Below are 23,506 nucleotides of genomic sequence, written 5' to 3'. Positions count from 1 at the left end.
TTTTCACACAAAAGTTTTGGTCCATTTAACCCTCTAAATATTATCCGATCGCCATCTCAAATTGCAAGCTTCTCCTTTGTGATATACTCCTTCCTTATTTAAAATTACGCGTTGATCGGACTATTATTGAGACCTACAGAGCCGCTAGAAAATTGGATAAATATTATGTTTTTGGTCCATTTCACCCGCTAAATATTTCACGATCATCACCAATAAGAATAGGGATCTATTCTGATCTGAACCCGACCTCCATACAAAATTTCGTGACGATCGGTCCATAATTGCGGCCTGGAGCGTGTTTACAATTTATAATGGACAGACGGACGGACGGACGGACGGACGGACTGACGGACGGACACACATCTCAAAATCGCTTAATGTCGTCGAGATATGAAGATTGGTATACCACATTGGGGGTCTCCGATGAATATTTCGCGGTGTTACATGAATTTTTACCAAAACAAACTTATAATACCCTTTTCCACATTGTGGTATAGGGTATAAATAGCACAAAAAGTCATTTACAAAGAATTTATTTTTAAGGAAGTTAGGAAACGAATTTTCAATTTGTTTTTTCGTAAAAACATAGTCAATGCCATCAACTATAAGTTTCATTTTGGAAATTGTGCATTTACCTGTTCAATTTTTTTTAATTTTACTCATAAACTACGAATGCTTTGCAGATCTATATTTCGTTTTTAAGGCACAGCATACAAGTCTCAACTTCTTTGACTTAACTTGACTTATTACCGCTGTAAATTGGCAAAAATAATATAGGATATTAAAAATTTAATGTGTTTAGAGAATATTTCTTTCAATCGCAATCAACTTTGTCGCCATAAAATTTTCGATTTTTGTCCACGTGCGGAACCACAGTGTGTGGGAGTTATTACCGGTCATAGTATGGTAAGATCCCTAACTTCAAGATGGGATAACAGTAGCGTCGACTACTGTAGACTATGTAAAGATCCAGAGGAAATCTGGCCTTTCAGGTCGAATAACCCGCGAACCGGATCTGTCGCCGATGAAAATGATATTTTTTCCGTAATCGGACAAAACTTCAAAAAAATCTGGGGTTTCGATTACATATGTGGGTTAAATGGGCTATTTCTGCATAAAATGACTCTATCACGGAATAACTCTGCTAAACACGCTCCGATTTTATTTTGTTTTTTTTTTTTAAGATAGATATAATTTCGCTCTTCAAGGAAACGTATGTTTTTGGGGGGTTATTTTAGCCGGTTCTTCTGAATATGCGCATATTTCCCTTATAAGTGCATAAAAATCATGGGTTTTTTAGAACTGCTATATCTCAAGAATGGTTCTTTCTAGGAAAAAACTATAAAGGCCAAACTTGTAGATAATTTTTTGTCTACAATATTTACTATTGCCACTTTCTGATTAGATCAACTGGTTTCAAAAAACAAATTCGAAAACCTAAAAAAACCCTTAAAATTTGACCTTTAACCCCGAATAAATTTTTTCGCACACATGGAATCGATGGGCACTTTTAGGACGTTGCTTCTAATGGCAAGACCTAGCTCTCCACCAAAATTCAGCTTTGTGGGAAATTTGCTATTTTATGTCTATTTTGACTGGGCTATCTAAGCAATAGCCATATCCAACCTCCACCACAACTGCAGCCATCATCACAATCCCAGCAGCTATACACCCTTTACCCACAGTCATCAACCATACGCCCAGTCCTCAATTGCAACTACAATAACCACAATGCAATAACCAAACCAACATTTCTTCGTCAGTTTTTTTCCACCTATACGAACATCATCACCATCCCAGCAATAACAATCAACCACCACATACAATATTCAGGATGATCACAATGGACCACAAGGTCTCCGAGTGGAGCGGTTGCCAGCATAGGCAGCTGCTCGTCCTTAAACCAAACCAAAAAGGTGTAATACCATCCAAACCATTTTTTGACGTTTGTGAGTGTTCGTACTAGAACACCTGGGCCCAAACAATTCACGGATAGATCAATAAATTAAATCCCAATTCCTTAAATTGTTATGCTGCAAAACTCTCTATGGTTTTGGGAAACTTTGGAGAATTCACGAACAAAAATAAATAAAATCTTGTAAACAATTTTATCCAAGAAAACAAATATACCGATATATTCCATTTTGAGCAGGATATTCCGTGGAGAATATCTCGAAAACCGATTAGAAAATTGTTTTACTGCCTTAATCAAAATTTTTTATTCATATTTTAGATACATTTCTTGGTAAAGAGTAGTAGAAAATAATGGAAAAAATTTATAATTGTGTGTCACAAGGTGCTAATATCTGCTATAAATAACATACCCACCTGAATTTTTTCTGTCATTAACAAAGTTGTGGCTAAAAACAACCGTAAACGAAATTAATGCTTAAACATTGGTTATATGGTATTGAAATTTGCTGTAATTTGTAATGTATATTGCACCCTCAGCCTTTAAACCTACGATAAAAATGTACCTCATCGAAATAATGGTCTTACACTTCTCATATGTTTTGACGAAATCCGCTTCAAACAATTTGGAGTCGATTTAGTCAGGCTCGAGCACATGATAAATAACTCTCAAAAGGATCAATCGATTTGGTCCAAATTTTGGATCTCGCAATATTTTGTTCAAACTTTGAGTCATATCGGTCAACTCCTTCGGGCACTTTCCCACAAGACTTTAAAATGTTTCGCTAAAACTTTTTGATTTTTGTTATTGTTTGGCTTTAGGTCATTAAAAAACGAAGTTTTTATTGTTTTAAATCTTTATTATCCGATATTTCGATTACCATCGGTAATCATCTTCAGGGATATGTTTTAGAGAGAGATGCGGCTACTCGATTCTAATGTCACCATCGCTAAAATGATGCGCACAATACATATCGAAGGTCCAACTCGATTTCTTCGAGATATACATAGATCAGATTCGAATATGGATTATATCGGCGCACTCCGACACAAAATTTCAAATATTCGATTTCACCGAAACTTTGAACATTCTAAAGCTACTTCCAGACGTACATATATCAAGTACCAAGAGGATCTATATGGGACAACATCTTCAGACACCTCCCTCACAAAAGTTCAACATAAGTGCAGTTTATGGGATGTTCGAGGATCTATTGGATATTTTGACCAAATTGGATATTTTTTTCGTCCTGACATAAATCGTTCGGTGACTAACTAAAATGACTGTTTCACACGATATCTATCAAAAAGAATGACTTCCAAAATTAGGTCCACTTCCAAAATGGACTATATCGATCCATTCTTACAGGTATCTTCTCCACAAAAGTGCAAAAGTTTTGAACTTTTATCGAAGTCAAATTTATGAGCACAACATAAACATTTATTCGCAACGCCCAAAATCATTAAGTCATATACGACAAATGTTTCGATATTTTTGTCGGAAAGTCTATACGTCGAAAAATAAAAACACGAAATTCTGAAACTCCCGACTGTACAATTTTGGGCATAGTCCTTGGAAAGTTTGTAATGTCATCGAGTAAATATACCATTGGGTTATCAGATGGAGTTTTTTCGGCTTAACCTATTTTGCTAGGACTTAGCTAAAATTTTTCAGAGTCTTTTCAGTGATATTTTTTCGATCACGTTTTTGCAAAGCCCACATATGGGGTTCGTAGTCTTAAAACAGTATTGCGAGTAGGATTCGGAGTCTTGTTTTTATCGCCTGATAAAAATGTTTTTTTCTTCATGTAATTTTGTGGATGTTGTAGTTGGCTTGCACGGACTCTATCAATTCTGGTAAAATAGTAAAGTTTTGTGACATAAAAGAATATTATTTTCTCACAATAGCTGGATATGCAACCAGTTTTGAAAACAAGGAGCCGTAGAAAATATTTTGAGTTATTCTTTTTTTGGAGGTATTTATTCCAATTTATTAATAATTGATATACGAATAACATTAAATAATTTTTGAGATACATCTTTTTACGTGTTATCCAAATTTACAATAAGTGTAGTTATGTATACAGCACCATGCTATAAGAGATGTATGAATAATGACACTGTGATACAAAAGTTGACAAAATTTTTTTGCAAGAGTTCTGATGCATAAATTCGGTATTGTTGGAAGTCCATTAAAAAGACGAAAATACCTTTTGTTTCTTTGGGTCACTTCGTTTTTTGATTTTATAACAATAAATGTAGCGAAAAACGGGGTTTTTTGTATTTTCAACTTTAAAGGGGCATAACTTATTTTTTCCACAACGAATATATTCAGCTTACTTTTTCTTTAAAAGGGGAGAATTATGTCTTTGGTTTGGTTTTTTTTTAAATCGGTTAACACATGGCTAAATTGTAGTGGTTATAGGATGATAAAAACGCATTAAAAAATAAAAATAATTTTTCTCGTGCTCTAGGCTGCGTTGAAGATACCAAACAATGTAATTATTTACTTTCATCAAGAAGGGAATATAGTTAGCTTTCCAACCAATGAAATCAATTGAAAAATAGATCAGTTATGTCATGTTTTGTGTTTTAACTTCTTGGTTTTTTGTATATTTTCCACCACCACCTAATAAAGTTTTCGGCGTGGTCCAACATTAGGGTGCCATAAAAAAGAAAAATTATTAAAGTAAATACCCCAACATTTTCATTTTTATACCCTCACTATTTATGGTAACGAGGGTATATACACGTTCATGCTGAGTGTATATCTCCGTCAGCACAGCTGACCGATACTTTCTAACTTGTTTTGGTTTCCTTAGTTTCAGTATGATTACTGACGACAAAGAATTGGGGTTTCGTTCAAGAAAATATATTCCGAAACTATTGTGCGTTGGCACTGGTGTCCCAGTGCGTGTAATTGTTTTACCTTCTTTGTAATTAATAACAATCATACGCACTGGGGTTACATTGCTTAAAATTCAACATTTTGATAAAAGAAACAAGTATTAGAGATGCTATAGTCGGCTATATTAATGGGTCGATTCCGTATTGCGACGCGAGTCGTGCCGCGTTGCCAGATGCAATTTTTCCATTACGTATGGCAGTACTCCCCTGACGTCGTCAAATTTTGTCGCCGTAACGTTAATTTTCCGGCGACAACAAATTAGCTGTCGCCGTGCATTTTTACAAATATTTTCATTTATTTTAAGTGAATTCATTTAATTTTATATAAGTTTTTTGGTGTTTCACTACTTATAATGGTAAAAATTACTACAAAACAGCAATTTGAAATACTGGTTGAAAAAATGGAAGCCCACCCAAACGTAGCTCGTGGAGTCGGACTTTTTGGAGAAACCAAAAGCCACTTTTGATGAGGTGTGGAAGGAAGTTGCGGAGCAATTAAATAGTTGTGGTCCACCAACCCGTTCACCAGATGAATGACACAGAGTGTGAACTCGTATTAAATCCAAACTTAAGAAAAAATGTCTCAAAATAAGAACATTACAGCTACAGGAGGCCGACCATCACAAGAAATATCTTTGTCGTCAAAGGAGCAAGCGGTAGCAGACTTACTGCAAATTAATATGGTTTCAAATCCTGCAGATGTGATCTACGGAATTGAAGAGACGTGGGATGATAATAACAGTGAAATTGGACAATCTGCTGAAGTAGAAAATGAAAGACCTCAAGATGAAGTAGAAATTGACAACGTACGCTCCACTCGCAGGAATCGAAATAAACCGGAAGACCAAAAGATTCACATTCTTAACCTCACATTTGTTAATAGGACACTTTAGGATTTTTTTCAGAAATAGTAAAATCCCAGCAAACCAAATGTCTGATGTCCGACACGTCTGAACAATTTCGGAAGCAAAGTCGTTCAGATTTCGTTCCGATTTCTAAACGATTTTTCGGAGAGGTAATAGTTCAGACTTTGTACCGATTTCGTTCCGATTTCGGAACGAATGTCGGAAAGAAATTTCCTTTCCGAATTTCCCAAGGATTTTCTTCAGATTTCGTTACGAAATCGGACCGAAATCGATCCGATGCCGCTCCGACATTTCGTTCCGAAATTATGTCAACCACTTCATACAACTTTCGTTAAGATATCGTTACGATTTCGGATCAGATATCGGACGTATCGTCCGAATTTTGTTCCGATTTCGTTACGAAGTCGGTACGACTGGTTTGCTGGGATATTACTCGCCAACACAACTTTTAAACTAAAATATCCTTTTCTATTCAGATGTAAATGGCGAACATCTTCCTTTGGTACCAACATATGTACGTGTGTTCCGTCAATTTATTTTGATGGTTTCCCTCTTCTGTTAATTTGGAAACAATCCAAATTTTACACAGTTTTTCCTGTATTAACTCCAGAACATCGCTTAAAACCTTTGACAATGTGGGTTGAGCCATCCCGAGGTTAAAGTCATTGCCATTGGATTTTTGAACGCTTCCATCTGCAAAAAATCTTTAAGCAGCACACACTTTAATGAGTGGCTGTATTGCTGTTGATCAGTGGATTTTTTTAAAGTCATTTTTAATCCCTCCGAAAATAGGCTTTAAACATAAAAAATTAACAATTATTTTGATGAATGTTGGAAACCAAACACACTCACAATACTGATAGCAATTCTAAAGGATTCGATTTATATCTTAAGTATCGCTTGATAGATACTACGTTAACTATATTTTCTCCACTATCATCAAAAAATAGTTCCACTCAGCCTATCATTTTAGAAAACTATTACTTTTGTGTACAACTTGCTGTGATATTTTTTTTCTGATTTATTCAAATCAAAACAAAAAACGCTCCGCTACATCACCGATAACTTCCCAGCAAACCAAATGTCGGATGTCCGACATATCGGAACAATTTCGGAAGCAAAATCGTTCAGATTTCGTATCGATTTCTATACGATTTTTCGTAGGGGAATTCGTTCAGATTTCGTTCCGATTTCGGAGAAAATGTCGGAAGTAAATTTCCCTTCGAATTTGCTAATGTTTTTCTTCCGATTTCGTTACGAATTCGGATCGATATGTCGGAAACAAATTTCCTTTCGCACATTAACCACCTTTTGTATATATCTAACAAGCAACATTTTAGTTTGTTGTCGAAAACAAAATGGTTGGTTATAAAATTCGCATATACATTTTTTAAATATTTTAAATATAAATGCAACATATAATAATTCAAGCTAGTGCTGATAGACTCAACATATTCGTACACAAAGTTTACATTGTTCTACTATAACTACAAAATGATAACAACAGTGAAAATCATTAGATATCTTTGAAATGATAATCTTCCAATAAAAAACATAACAAAGAAAATTTATCAATAAAACAGAGGCATCAGAGAAAAATTTTTTTCTTTCGACAATCATACGAAATTATTCCAAAATCGTTCAGAAATCTTTACGAAAGTTCGGAAGGAACCTCAGATTTTCATACGACATTATTCCGAAATCGTGCAGAAATCTGTACGAAAATTCGGAGGAAAAAATTCGAATTCCGAATTTCCCAAGGATTTTCTTCCGATTTCGTTACGAATTCTGACCGAAATCGATCCGATTTCGCTCCGACATTTCGTTCCGAAATTATGTCAACCACTCCATACAACTTTCGTTAAGATATCGTTACGATTTCGGATCAGATATCGGACGTAACGTCCGAAATTTGTTCCGATTTCGTTACGATATCGGTACGATTGGTTTGCTGGGTTGTTATCGACGATTATTTTCTATCGCTTTACGTAGTAAAATTTTTAAATTTTATCGCAGAGACGATTGACGACGCGACATGACTCGCGTCGCAATACGGAATCGACCCATAAAATTCAACATTTTGATAAAAAAAAAAAAAACAATAGAGAGACAGTAGTCGGCTATATTAAGTAAAAATACTAGAGGCATTTAGAAATAGATTTCAGTGATTTTTATCGAATCGATCAATAAACGAAAGTCCAATATTTTAAGGTATTACATAACTTGTTACCAAAGGTACCACAAAAATATCATGGCCCGTACACGATTGTAATTTGTATCAATATAGTTCTTTACAAACAAATCAAAAATGTTTTGCGACATTCTCTATACTACCTATATTTTTTCGATTTTTTGAAAGTGATAAGTAGGGGTAACCCCTTAAATTTTTACGAGTAATTTTTACTGTTTTCATTTGGCATGTTCCCGTACTTTATAAAGTGGTAAAAGTCGTAAAAGTTGTAAACGATTTTCATATAAATTTTGTGTACGGGAACGCAAAATGTGTAAAAGTGGTAAAAATTGTAAAAACTTTTTAGTTCTGGAACAGAGCTATTATTACGAGAAAGGAAATTTTGTAAGCTTTAAAAATGGAAAAACAAAAAAATCTGTTAAAAAATACATGAGTTATGAAATTTTCTGCGCTTTAACTCATTGGGTTTTAAATAATATTTTTAACTCTCCACCGAACTAAGGGGTGGTTATATTACGTTTGTCGTTCCGTTTGTAACTACTTGAAATAATAATTTAAGACCCTACAAACTATGTATATTCTTGGTCAGCAATTCTTTATCGATATAGCCGTCCGTCCGTCTGTGGAAATCACTCTAGCGTCCGAACGGATTGAAGTAGGTGGATGAGATTTTGGTAAAATCTCTTGTATGTATGTATGTATGTATGTAAAACTTTTGGTATTGAAAACGGGCTATGTAGGTCCCCATTTTGGTATAGCTATTAGCGTTTCCGAGAAATAGTCATTTCTTTCTTCAGTGACGCGTGACACGTCGTCATTTTAAGGAATTTTTAAGATATTTATCCGATTTAACCACCGAATCGGTTGTAATTTGGCATTTTGTGTATCCGGAGGCTTAAAAACATTTCTACCAAAAATAGTTTATATAGGTCCACGTTTTGGTATAGCCCCCATATAACACCCATATATAGTATGCGTAATTTTAAGATATTTTGCATATATAAGTCCCATTTCACCACAGAATCAGTTGTAATTTGGTATTTAGTGTCTCCAGAGGCTACAAAACAGTTCTACTAAAAATGTTTATGTTGGTCCACGTTTCGATATAGCCCACATAGGAAGGTATATACCGATTTTCGATATTTTGAAGGTATATACCGATTTTCGATATTTTGAAGGTTTTAACTATATTATCATAGCAAAATGGCTGAAATTTAGTATTTAGTCCTCCTTTGGGCTACAAAACTTTCTCCCAGAAATTTTTCGGTATCGGTCCAAGTTTTGATATAACCCCCATAGAAATGTAAATCCCGATTTTCGGAATTGCGAAGGTTTTAGCCTTGGTATCATACCGAAGTTGTTTAAATTTGGTATTTAGTCTTTTTCAGAGTTACAAAACTTTCCGCCAAAAATGTATCTGTATCGATCCACGTTTTGATATAGCCCCCATAAAACTATACCTCCGGTATTCGATATTTTGAAGGTTTTAACGTCATTATAACACTGAAATGGCTGAAATTTGATACTTAATCTTTAATCTTCGTTGGGGGTACAAAACTTTCCACCTGAAATTTGTTGGTATAGGTTCCCGTCTTCTTAGGGCCCCCATAGAACTTTATCTCCCGATTTTCTGAACTATAAAAATTTTGGCCTCAATATTCCACCAAAACGGCAGAAATGTGGTACTTAGTCTTCGTTGAAGCTATAAAACTTTTCACCTGAAATTTGTCGGTATTGGTCAACGGCCTTCATATTATAGTGAAGGTTGTGTCTTCAATATTCCACCGAAATGGCTGAAATGTGGTATTTAGTGTTAAGTGGGGTGCAAAAATTTCAACCTGAAATTTGTGGGTAAAGATCCATGTCTTCGTATAGTCCCCATAGAACGGTACCTCCCGATTTTCGGTATGTTGGAGGTTGTGTCCTCAATATCCCAGCGAAATGGCTAAAATATGGTAATTTAGTCTTCGTTGGTGGTATAAGGTCCACGCCTTCATATAGCCCCCTTGAACGGTACCTCCCACCAAAATGTCTGAAATTTGGTAGAAGATTAATGCTGGAAGTTTACAAATTTCCATGTGAAATTAGTCGGTATAGATCGACGTCCTCATATAGCCCCTATAGAACGGTACTTCCCGATTTTCGGTATTTTGAAAGATGTGGACTCAAATAGCCCCCATAGAACCGTACCCAGCAAAAATTCGGATCCGTTAGTCATTACGTAACCCATTACAAAGTAATTTAAACAAGCTTCTTTTCGCATTACAAGTAAACTGAAAAGTAATGGGCTACTCCTTAAAAAAATTTACATGGCAAAGCTACTTAATTTACTCCTCACTAAGTAATGAGCACGTTGGTACAATGTGTGTGTGTCCGACTATAAATCCTAGGGTTGTGTGTTCAACGCTCACCGTCGGCACGCGAGTTTTTGTTAATTAAAAAATAACAGTTCGTGGTGCACATGTGCACTGCACATTTAAGTTCTTAAGCAACCCTTAATATTCGTGTGCGTGGCATAGTGTCTAGTGTCTTTGGCTAGAAATCGGAGGGTTCGTGGGTTCAACTCGGGCAGACAGAATAACTAGTTATTCTAGTGGTCATAAAATAACTAGAAACTGAGGCAGCTCATCGAAGATGTCAACCGCTTCTCTTACCTAGGAAGCACAATCTGCAAAGACGGAGGACAGCTTTCCATTCTCTACACAAAATCTGGAAAGCAAACATATCAACAAAAACAAAGCTCAACATTTTCAATAGCTTTGTAAAATCTGTCCGTTTGTATGGTTGCAGTACCTGGAGTACAACACAGTTCTCTCTTAGGAAGATTCAAGCCTTTTACAATAGATGCCTGAAACAAATCCTGTGAATTTTTTGGCCTAACTGTGTTACTAATGAGCAACTTTACATTATGGCGAACTGCAATCCAATAGAACTGAAGTCAGCAGACGCAAATGGACATGGATTGGGCACATTTTGAGGAAACCTCCTAGTGAAATCTCAAGACAAGCTCTACATTGGAACCCACAAGGCCATCGAAATCCTGGCAGGCCTTGAAATACATGGCTCCGTGTTGTGAAGAGGAATGTCTCTCTTGCAGTCTTCAATTCTAGCTAACGATCGACAAAGATGGATAGAATTTGTAGACGCCCTATGTTCCTCGTGAACTTTTATATAATTTACAAGTTTATTTTAATTTAAACTATGTAACGTTTTATAAATAAAGGAAATATACATATACATATATATATATATATATATATATATATATATATATATATATATATATATATATATATATATATATATATATATATATATTCAAATCCAGAATATCCTGGTTTTGGTCTAGCCGGTATTGCCCAATTATATGTATTTCGCTAAATTCGGAAAATTGTAAATATTGCTCCATGTTTTGGAAAGAACAACGATGACGCCCCATATGAGCTGTTTTGAAGGGAGTATGTATTATCAGTTGAGACATATGTACAACTCCTGCAATAAGAGGAAGAGTTTAAAACTTTCATAAACGTTCCTACACTTCAAAACAGTTCGTGGTGGAGGGTATAAAACGTTTGGCCCGGCCGAACTTAACGCCGCTCTTACTTGTTATTTTTAACATTGGAACCCCAGTGCGTATGCTTGCTTAAAATTAGAAAGAAGATAATAACAATCATACCCTCAAGCTGTACACAGATATATATAGGTTCATTTAAAAAAATATCCAAAATAACAAGAATGTATTTAAGCCCATTTTTAAATTTTTAAACATATTTTTGTCATAAATAAGGGCATTTGACAAACAATTCCTTTGAATTTGATTCTGCTGACGGATCAAGTAGAAAGGTAGACCAAAACGTCTACTTGGTATCTGGAAGCCTAGAAGACCGAAGCATATAGAAATTCATTCTGAGTTTTGGCTGAAAGAATAACCACACTTTTTTATCTACCTATGTATGTGTGTAAAAAAATTTGTATTCTATACTACTATCTTCAAAATATACTATACAATATATCACTTTTTAAAAATTTAAAGCCTAGACAACGATACATTTATTTAAAATTCTTATTTGGTTGTTGTTGTTCTAAAACTTCCACAACTCATGTCATTTGTTTTAGTAAAAACTTTGCCTAACAACTTTTCGTTGGCGTGACCATATGTTTTCATATTTTTCAGGATTTCATTTTTTTGGTTGGAGGATGTGACAATTTACTGGCGCTGACAATTTTTATATTCTCATTTGTTGTCCATGTTGTTTATATTTTTTATTTTTGTTTCGTTGTTTTTTTTTTTTCTAACAAAGTTTTTGAATATTTTTAAAAGTTTTTCTTCATATTTTTGTGGCTACGTTGCTGTTCACTTTTTGCTCTTACTAATATTTCGTTTTATTTTCATAAAACATGTTAATTTTTCCTGACTTGCTGAATATTGTTTTGAAAGATCAGCTATTAAATTATTTGCCAGAATAACATTAAAATGTCCTCAGAGAATTTTTTATGATGTTGTACATGTAGCCTGAGAAAACAACAACAGGAGCACACACCACTTTTAGTTGAAGGCCTTGAAATGTCATTGTGCGTGTGTTCATGATTTAAAGAGGCAGTTGCCGTCAAAACAAACATAACCTTAAATTTTATAGTTAAGATTATTTCACAAGCAACATAAGAAAACACCTGTAAACTGTAGGAGGGAATAACAAACGCTATATCAATATATTTATGTACATTTAGTAAATTGAGTTCGGTGTGGAAGTGACAACAAAAGCAAACTTCGCACATTCAATTATGAAATGTCGTTTTTTAATATTTTGAAAACTTTAGATGTTTATGACTTTATTGGAATTTTCAATAATTTTGCTTGGGTTGGGGAGTTTGCAATTTATTTTAGGCATGGCGTTGGGATGGGATTTTAAAAGATTTAATCGTAATTACTTTTTCCACACACATAGGAACATACAGGAAATGATTATGAACGATGTATATGTAATAGTTAGCATGTACCAAGAAGAGATGTCAAAACAAGGAAATGAAAGTTTTATTTCAATAATAATCATAAAATTTAAAGGCATTTTTAATGAGTTGAAAATTTAGTAAGTTGTGATAAGCCGAACTTTTAATACTTTCCCCCATGAGACTAACTCAAACTATCAAATCAACTAGACTAAATCGGGCGGTAAAATTACACATTTCAATAATATGTTATCCACTTATTGCTTCTTAAGGTATTATTTCGTAAGTTACAAACGAAATGACAAACGTTATATAAAAACTTTCAAAGGCCGCACTAAAAAGCGTTTGTTGTGGAAGCTATGCAGGGTTGAATTAGAAAAAAGCTCATCACTGTGAAAAACACATTACATGTGAGAAGTTAAAAGTTCGAGGACAGATAAACTATATGCTACTACCAACCTTTTTCCACTAATAAATCAGTTGTTTTAAAATAATAAAACAACAACAATGGGATTAAGCCAGACTATTTGGAAAAACAAATTTGGTTTTAAATAAAGATTTGAACTATCCGAAAAATAATATACCCTTGGATCGTACATTGACATTTATTAGTTTATTCATTACAAAACGAAAAAAAAACTTTTTTTTGATTATTGAAAAATGTTCGGATATCTTATCGAGAAGTATTGGCTTTCCGAAAAAATAAATATATCGACAAATCCAATGTAAATATTAAAGTCGTACGGGATGCTCGGTGCATACAACAGACTGCCGCAGCTAGTCTGTAGATAGATTAATAAAATTAAGCAGGCGGTCTGCTTAGTTTGAGTGGTTGTAAGACACTCATTTTATTCAAAATATTTACAACTTATTTGCTAGTTTACAAAATATTTCTTAACCTTGACAATCAATAATTCTTATCTCTAAACTCTTCATTGACCAAACCAAATAACCCGTTGATCAATGAAGAATTTTCCCACATCGTGTATGTCATAATAAGGGTCATAAAACCTTAAGTGCGAGCGCTCGTATTTGCAACACGTAATGTCCACACGACACTAGTGATAACAGCTACCGCTGCATGTGAGATCTTGAAGACTATCTTCTATTTAATGTGTTCACGAAATATGTAAACCTAATTTACCATTTATGATAAGAACTTATAATGGTAATAAAATATTTATTTACTTAGGCAGCTGGAAATTCTAGTTGAAGATTTATTTTTAATGATCAAATTTTCCAGCGCCTCGACATGAGCCGAAAGTATGTACAAAAGTTATTTGTACATTCTCGCGGCCGGCTTAAAAAAGTTTGGAGTTTAATTACACAGTACAACAAAATTGCACTTTTTTTAAAATTACAAGAAACCCCGCACAGATTATGAAAGAGTACCCAAAAAAGAGAAGACACGTGTATCGTAGTTTTGAAAGTTTAGGTCGGAAAGTAACCTAAATAGGTGTGGCAAGTTCCGCCCATTTTTAGAGGTTTTGAAATATTCGACATCAGATTCCTTGGAATCCTTGCATTTTAGGTATAAAGTGTCTTTGGCAGTATTGCAGACAACAATGCGGTGTATCTTTTTATGAAAAAAATAACCCTCATGCGAGTCACTAAACGGCTCATGTTGGTCCTTTTTTTTCAATAACGTTTAAAAACTCCTTTAAAATTTCATCGTATCAGATCAAAATATTCCACAAAATGTTGTGTCATAAAATTTTACTATAGGTCCTCGGATGCACCAAAACTTTAAATCGTACCTAAACGCCCGGAATTTGCCAAAAGTAAAATCAATTTTTAGGGTTAATGTTGTACTTTATCTGAGTTTATTAAGTTTTATCCCACAAAACTTCATTCTAGATAGAAAACGCCGAATAAATGAAATACGTCTTTGCAATATATATCAAGAAAATATATACATCAAGTTTGCCAACAAAACACCCAAATATTTTTTAATAAACTTGTTTTATTCTTTTTTCGAGTTGATGCATGAAAGTAACATGAAATTTAGTTTTAGACGAAAAGTGCTGAAATAAGAAATATTCTACACAAAATTTCACTGTAAGTCCCAGAACAAACTAGATATCAAAGAAAAATACTTTGTAAAGAAAAGAACGTTACAAAATTAGATATTATAGGTAGAAATTATTTGTTAAACGTTTAGGCTCTTAATTAAAATTTATTCCATACTGAGTCAAAATCTCCTAAAATACTTCACATTTAGGGGATTATGTCAAAAGAAGAAATGTTCTAAATCAAATTTCAAAGACCAGCATAGCGTTTGGAGCAGGTCTGAAAAAAGCAAAACTACTGCTTTTAAGACATACTTAGAACAAATATTTTCTTCTGTATCATTATCTCAGACTCAGGATGATATAGATATTATGAATTTTCTAGATGTTCCCTGCCCAATGGATTTTCCAATAAAACCTTTCCGAATACAGGAAGTTATTAATAAATCCATTGTTATCAAGGCGTTGCCAGAAAAAGGATACGTGTATATGACGGTTCTGTTCAATTCGATTTTAAGATTGTCCCCTTTCCCTACGCCTTGGAAATGTGCAAAAATTATTATGATATTAAAACCCAACAAACCGGAAAATATGATAACCTCATATAGACCCATCAGCCTATTACCAATTCCTGTACTGGAGTCAATTAACTTAGTACCTGAAGTCTTATTATTTAAAAAAAAGTTGAAAAAGGTCGAATAATAACCAATTATCTAAAGTGATTGCATTTAAATAAAAGTGGTGACAAAATTATTTATTTGAAAGATTCCATCATGAAGAAGAATATACTTATTGAGGCTAAGTGAAAAATTATTTTCTAGTTTTTAGTGCATTTATAAAAAACACTGTAACTCATTTTTTACTAATTTTTATACCCTCAGCATTAATGCTAACGAGGGTATATCACGAATATTGTCAATTATTTCATATTCCATTTCAGAAAAAAGGATAATTTTTTTTTCGCGCTACATCAACGATTTTTGATATGTAGGTTAAGAAAAAAATTCCCAGTACGAATCTGGTCGCGAGCCAATTTTTGGTTGTTGCGGACAAAAGTTATGGCGGTTTTATTTCGCTTTTTAAGAAAGAAAATATTATAAAAACTCTAATTATTTTAATGAGCACAATTGTTACCTAAAAGTTCTCTCGAAGTGACTTCAGCTAGTAGATTGCATAATACCTGCAAAATGTTACACCGAATTCGCGGAATGTACATAAAATTGATAAATTATTGAATATAAGTCAATTTTTTTTTTTCAAAATTAAGTCCCATTTGGTGGTCATAAAATTACATAAAAATTTGTTGTGGATCAAAACTTCACGGCGAATCAAATGAGACTACAATCTCACAGATTGGTGTTATAGTTTCGATGTTACAGCCAGAATAATCACATATGTTGGTCAAAAAAATAATTTTTTGTTTGAAAAAATATTTTTTCACATGCATTATGTAGCAGAAAATATTGTAAAAATCTATAGGAATACTTCTTTTATTTTGCTTAAATCTCCCATTAAAATATACGGATTTTGCTTTATTGAGATTCATATTAAATCTTTCCCATTAGGGAAGGTAATTGGGTTGATGAGGATATATCTCAGAGCTTCTGAAATGGAAATAGAGGTCAAATAACCCATTTTAATTTATATGCATTTTAAAATACGTGTAAATCGCGTACTTATCAAAATCATTTTGTCCGCATGTGATTTTCATGTACAGCAAGACCATATCTATTAAATTGTATATATTTTTCGAAATATAATTTGGACTCTAAAATGTAGCATCGGCTGCACCTTAGCATTAAAAACCCTATAAAAAATCGCTAATTTGCGCAAAGTGCATACAATTTTTGTCCGCATCCGATTTCAGTGTCGATATACATATATATATTTGAAGGCGATCAATCAAGAACCGTGGATATAGCATCACACACTATTTTTTGGGATAAAATGAATGTAGCTTCCTTATCAGTGAAGTTTTCAAATCTCTGTTTCCGCTAAAACGAAGATGCTGCACTAGTTTTTTCATTGCAGTAGAAACTAGCCACAGGAAACGCGATAAAATACGCGATATTTTTAAAAAACAATTTTAGGTGATTTTTCTACTTTGGAATTTTTGGTAACTCGCGTTTTAGTAGATGGATTTTCACGAGGAATGATCTATTGCATCCGGAACGTAAAAAACTAAAATGTGCAATGGAGAACGAGGTTTTCTAGAGACAATTGCAAATATTAGATCCGAAAAATATGATTTTTAGAAAAATGTTCGCACAAAATTTCCGCATTTGGATGCAGATTTCTATGAAGCTGTGCAGACTACATTCACAATATACGCATCAAATAACTCAGAATCGCAAGTACTACAATCCTATATATGATTTTTTGAAAACCCTGTTTGCGGAATGAAATTAGAAGACAGTTTCAAAAAAACACTGTAAATCTGGCTTCAAAATGTCAGCATCATTTAATGGCAGAAGCAGTTCAAATTTTGAAAAGTAATACATTAGTTAGATGATCCTTATTTAGTTTGCTTCTACTTTTACCGAGAGACAGGAAAATCGAGAGAAGTGTGGTTTACTCACAAATCGATAGAAAAACAAGTAAGAAAAGTCTATAGTCGGACGGAGCCGACCATGGGATACCCTATACCACTATCCCTGGACAATCGCTCTCCACGGAACTTCTTTTCAATGATTGTGAAAATTTAATTATCAAATATCAGAGATGTAATGTATAATACTTATGACCAAAACCACAAAGTTATCTAGCATGACAAAGACATTTTTGTAGCAGGAAAGGAAAATTTAGTTCCCACAAACTAAAATGTAATGAAACCCACTTATATACTACTACTACTTCCGTTGTTTAACCGCTATGTTATTGAAATTTTTACCAATTTCACACAAAAGTTTCAGTCCATTTAACCCGCTAAGTATTATCTGATCTTCACGTTGGTTTGTGCGCTTCTTCTTCATCATAAACTCAAACTTTGTTTAAAATTTTGCGGGTTATTATTTTGACCTACAGAGCCGCTACAAAATTGGTTAAAATTTTGTTTTTGGTCCATTTCATCCCCTGAACATTTCACGATCATCAACAAAAACTAATAATTTCTATTCTAGCCCGAACCCAACCTCCTTAAAAAATTCGTTACAATCGGTCCCTAATTGCGGCCTTAAGCTTGTTTACAATTTGTAATGGACGGACACACATCGCTAAATCGCTTTATCTCGTGGAGATATGAATTTTGGCTTACCAAATAAGAGGTCTAGGACAAATATTTCGTGGTGTTACACAAACTTTTGGAGAGACAATATGTAGCATGGGATAAAAATGTGGTTCTCTACACGGAACCCATTATATATTAGGCAGTAGGTCCGTTATCTAGCAAACACTTTATTGCAATTTACATCAGAGGAAAAGTCAGTAGTTTTTCCCATATGTAGGCTACTTTGCGAAATATATATGTCCTCAAGGAATTAAAATATTGACCATAAATAAAATTTTATATTTTTCATACAAAAGTAATGGTCCATTTCACCCGCTAAAGAATATCAGATCATCATTCAAAATTGTAGGCATCTTTTTCGACCTATACTCTTACCCGGTGCAAAATTTCGTGACTATTGATGTATAATTGCGACTTCTAGCGAGTTTATTATTACACTACAAACAAATAACGGAATATATTAGGCTGTAACTCTGTTATCTGATCATGCACACCAATATAATTGGCATCAATTGAAAGGTCAAGCGTTCCACTTTCAAGTATATCTCACTTGTCCGGAATGTCACTTCCAGGAATTAAGATATAAACTGTATATTAAAAATTTTCACAATTTTCACACAAAAGTTTTGGTCCATTAAACCCTCTAAATATTATCCGATCGCCATCTCAAATTGCAACCTTCTCCTTTGTGATATACTCTTACCTTATTTAAAATTACGCGTTGATCGGACTATTATTGAGACCTACAGAGCCGCTAGAAACTTGGATAAATATTATGTTTTTGGTCCATTTCACCCGCTAAATATTTCGCGATCATCACCAATAAGAATAGGGATCTATTCTGATCTGAACCCGACCTCCATACAAAATTTCGTGACGATCGGTCCATAATTGCGGCCTGGAGCGTGTTTACAATTTATAATGGACAGACGGACGGACGGACGGACGGACGGACGGACTGACGGACGGACACACATCTCAAAATCGCTTTATCTCGTCGAGATATGAAGATTGGTATACCACATTGGGGGTCTCCGACGAATATTTCGCGGTGTTACATGAATTTTTACCAAAACAAACTTATAATACCCTTTTCCACATTGTGGTATAGGGTATAAAAAGACATATTGGCTTCAACTAGAGTTGTGCCAAAGGAACTATTTGGAACGATCTAGTTCACTTCGCAGTTCCCAAGGCCCACTTTTTTTCTTTGAACAAACTGCGTATACTTAACATCACACGTTATATTTCATGATGTTACTCATACGTTTTGGAACTAGTACAAGGAACTAGGAACTAGATTACCCAACTCTAGCTTCAACCCATTTTTACCCAGTTTTTAACATAAATGTTGCCATAGCTTCCACGCAAATTATCTTTTAAGTCCAATATTTTTTGCCATGTCCAAAAACATTTCATTTTATACAAAAATATTTAATTTGTATAATATACAATCACAAGTCGCGGGTTCTAAAAGGGTAAACCTTGGCTTCAGCTATGTTAAATTTTCAAAAATATTGGTGATATACACTTTCATACAGGCAAAATGTGTCTCAGCGAAATAATGGTTTTAGACCTCAAGTATGTTTGGACGAAATCAGTTTCAGACAATTTGGAGTTGATTTTGCCATGTCCGTCCGTCTGTCTGTCTGGCTGGCTGGTGCGCACAATAACTCTCGAACGAATCAACCGATTCGGTCCAAAATTTGACTTTCTTAATATTTTGTCCAAATTTCTTAAGAGAAAACAGCCCGAAAGTTGTAAAAAATCCCTATGTCACCATATGTGGCTGTCGGAGAGCATGATAACTCTCTAACTGTTCAACCGATTTGGCCCAACATTTGGTCTTCGTCATATTATATCCAAACTTAGTTTCATGGGGCAATACCGGTCCACAACTTCCGGTACTTCTCCCCAATATTTAAAAAATGTCACTAAAATGCTACGACGATATCACTTGAATGGGGCAACCAATTTGGTCCAAACTTTGGATCTCCAAATGTTTTGTCAAAATTTTGTTAAACTTCAAAAATATCGGTCCTCCCTAAGGGTACCTCCCCCACAAAGGTTCAACATTTGTGTCTTAGTGCAGTTAATTCCTAATCCACATTTTTGTCGGCAAGTTCAAATGTCCAAAAAGGGCCACAAAATTCTGAAGAGACCTTAAATACATTCGATCTGTCCGTAGGTGAAAGTTTCACTTCACATTGGCTGAGGGTTTATGTATATCTGTCGGCAATGCCGACTGACACTTTTTTACTTGTTTTTTATTAAACTTGCTTTGCTGTCTGTTTATTTCAAATATAGTAACTAATTTTTAGCACAGTTGCAGTTGACCAATCGAACTTAAACTTTGCAACCTTTTCATATTTGGGTGATAATACAAGAATATGAAACCAAAACCAATATGGGTCAATTTTTCCTATACCACCCGATTTATAAATGCATTAAAAACTAGAAAATAATTCTTCTTCATGATGGGATATCTCAAATACATCGCTTGGATTTAAATAGCGACAAAATAAAATGACAACAAACGGCAAGTGTTTTATTTGAGGGATACCATCATGAAGAAGAATATACTTTTTGATGCTAATAGAAAAATGATTTTCTAGTTTTTAGTTCATTTATAAATAAAACACTCTAACTTAATGTTCTTAAATTATTTTTATATACCGGTTTTCGCCCCGCCCCCAACAGAAAATTTACATTCCTAAGAGCTTAAGCTATTTTCTGCTCAAAAATATACACTATGCATTTTTAAGAAATTTTTAAACATTTTAAAACATCCAAAGCGATGAAACCTATGCATATTACATATACTTATTCATTTTGCGCCATTATATTAAAACCACAAAATTTATAAGGGTGGTAGGAATTATTAAAAATTGTATGAAATGTATAAATAAAACATTACCTTTTTTATTTCAGTTAGATTTCAGTTGCACATTTTTTTCATTTTATCCACAAACTATACACTATGCAATTATTTTCGAGACGCCAATAAGTATACTTTGATTTTTTGTATTATTATATGATTTTCTTATAATTCCGGGAAACTATTTATGTTAACTCATTCTCTTTTTTCAGTAAAAATTTAGATGTTTTTATTGCACTTATTTAGTTACACCTTTTTGTAATCAAAAAGTATCACCACCACCTGAATGTATGCTTTAAATTAAATTTTACGTGTTTTAAGTTTTTATTAAGTTATTTCATATAATTTTGTATTGGCAATCTTTTGCTTTGGAACATTTATATTTTATCCGATAATTAAGTTTCGACTTTTAACACCAAATTATTTAATTCAACAAATTGCCTAAAAGCTGGTTTATCAATTGAAATCCCATTGGTAGTTGTTTTCTTTTTTGTTCAGTTAACGATATGATCGTTTTTCGCGTATTTCCACTTCTATGATTTGAATGTGTTTGGTATTTTTATTCTCTTCATGGAACTGATTTACATATCATCTGAATTGGGTGCACAAAATGTAAATTAACTTCTACACTCGTCGAGATGTAAACAAAATGTAATTGGAAAATTCCACATATGATGTTGTGATGTGCGGGTGCGAATTTATTTGTGTTTATGTTTCTACGCTGTTGATTTGTGTTGGAATCTGGTTTTTCAAATTATTGAGAATTTGTTTCGGGCATAAATTAAGTCAAAACCACATTGTAGACTTAATGTGGTTGCTATGTCAAAATACGTACGTACGTACATATAAACGTACTTTTTGTTCTCATTCAATTTATTCAGCAGCACCACCACGACCAACAACAACAACAACTGCCTTTAAGCTGCAATTTACATGTGTAGGTGTGAGAGATGTTTTTATTTTTGGTATAAAAATTTATTTTCTGATGTAAAATCCGTTTCGTTTGAAACACAATTTTCATTCAGTTGGGAAATCTTTCGACTTTTAATGTTTTTCGAATTATAATTTGCTTGAGTACGCCTAAAGATATGCTTTCATTGTTTGTTTTTATTGCACTATATAATGCGGCAACATACACGGGAATAGCTTCCGAACAAGAGAATGTTTTGTTTTGAATTGTATTGTAATTGTGTTGTATTGGGTAACAACATAAAGCTTTAATTTTATGGTATCAATTCCGAACGCCATAAAATATGCTAGCTTTTATGTATTGTTTTGGTTAATCCCCAAAAATATGCAACAACTTTTGTTGTTGTTTTCCTTGATATCTAAATAAATTGCTTTTTAATTCCGTGATATTTGTTCCTTGTTTTGTGTTTCGTTTTTTGTTGTGATGAACAATTGTGTCAAATATTCTCCCCCGTTTAGCATTCACTGTGTTTGAGTTGCTTCTTTCTATGTGCGTATTTTTTGTTTAACACTTATGTTGTCCTTTCTTGTGCTCGTTGCATTTTATGTTGACCGAGTTTTCACAACGAAGGAAAAAGGTTAAATAACACCATACGTACGTCGTCTCACTGATTAATGAAATTGCAAATTTCACTTTCCAACTAATAATTTTCCGTAGGCTTCTATTTTCTCAGAAAACACTCAATAGTGCCCTAATGTAGGCTTTATTTTTTGCCACATTTGAAGTTGCAGGACTTCCACGATTCTTATCGATTAATCCTAATTACCAAAGAATTACCGACGCGATTTTTTCGCAATAAAATTTCTTTAAAATCACGTTCTTGTTAAACCGTTAACGTTGATACCCTTAACGAAACTAAACGAGCTCATTTTTGCAAGAAAAACTCGGCCAATTGTTATAAGCGAATTAAACAACAAAGAGTTTGCAGCAGGCTGCCTGTTACGAACGAACGGTGTCGGTCTTTCGAAGAGAACAAAATCAAAACAATTGCATCTCTTATGCCCAACGAAAGATAACACAACGAATGCCAAAGAGAGAAATTCCATGAGAGAATTTTCCGAATCCTTGTTCTCTCTTTTCACTTGTATCTCTTTATTTTTCAGCCGCTTTTTTCTACTTAACGACAATTGACGAAATTTGACATTTCTAACCTACTGAGCAAATCGTAAACAAATCACTGTGGAGATGTGAATGGGGTGTTAATTTGCGCAGGTCCTTTAATTTGTGTAGAGTTGCAATGTGATGGAATTTTGAACCGCACCAAGAGGGAAGTGAAACACAATGCCTTTAGGTAAGGTTATGTATGTGTGTGATATATGAAATTTGGCACATCTTTATGTTCGGCTGGTTTATTGTGTGTGCTCTCGTTATTGTTTGTTTATCGGTTTGAGAAGGAAAAACAAGTTCAAGGTATATTTTATCAAACAATCAGAGATTTTATGCTGTTGCTTTTATCGCTCAACAGAAACAACAACAACAACAAGACATGTTTATTGTACAGTATAGACTTGGTATAATTGACCAGTAATAAAGGCGAAAGGTATTAAGGGCGGCATATTTATTAGACATGATCTGAAAAGTCCCTCAATGGAATAATGTAG

General features: G+C 33.9%; 1 protein-coding gene across 2 annotated transcripts in view; it reads right to left on the bottom strand.

Moving 5' to 3' along the window:
- The window catches only part of dpr8 (defective proboscis extension response 8), a 1,303,531-nt gene extending 1,280,768 nt beyond the window's left edge, over positions 1–22,763 (bottom strand). The window contains exon 1 of one of the 2 annotated variants that reach the window (XM_073976012.1): positions 20,975–22,763. The gene's annotated coding sequence lies outside the window, so the exon portion shown is untranslated. The remainder of the gene's footprint in view (positions 1–20,974) is intronic. The other variant, XM_073976014.1, reaches the window with a different exon arrangement.
- Positions 22,764–23,506: the final 743 nt, after the last annotated feature.

The sequence above is a fragment of the Musca autumnalis genome, unplaced genomic scaffold (assembly GCF_047663935.1).
Source record: "Musca autumnalis isolate F117 unplaced genomic scaffold, ASM4766393v1 scaffold_3, whole genome shotgun sequence".
Lineage (NCBI taxonomy): Eukaryota > Metazoa > Arthropoda > Insecta > Diptera > Muscidae > Musca > Musca autumnalis.
The sequence above is the reverse complement of the archived record's forward strand: the minus strand, read 5'-3'. Positions and strand labels throughout refer to the sequence as shown.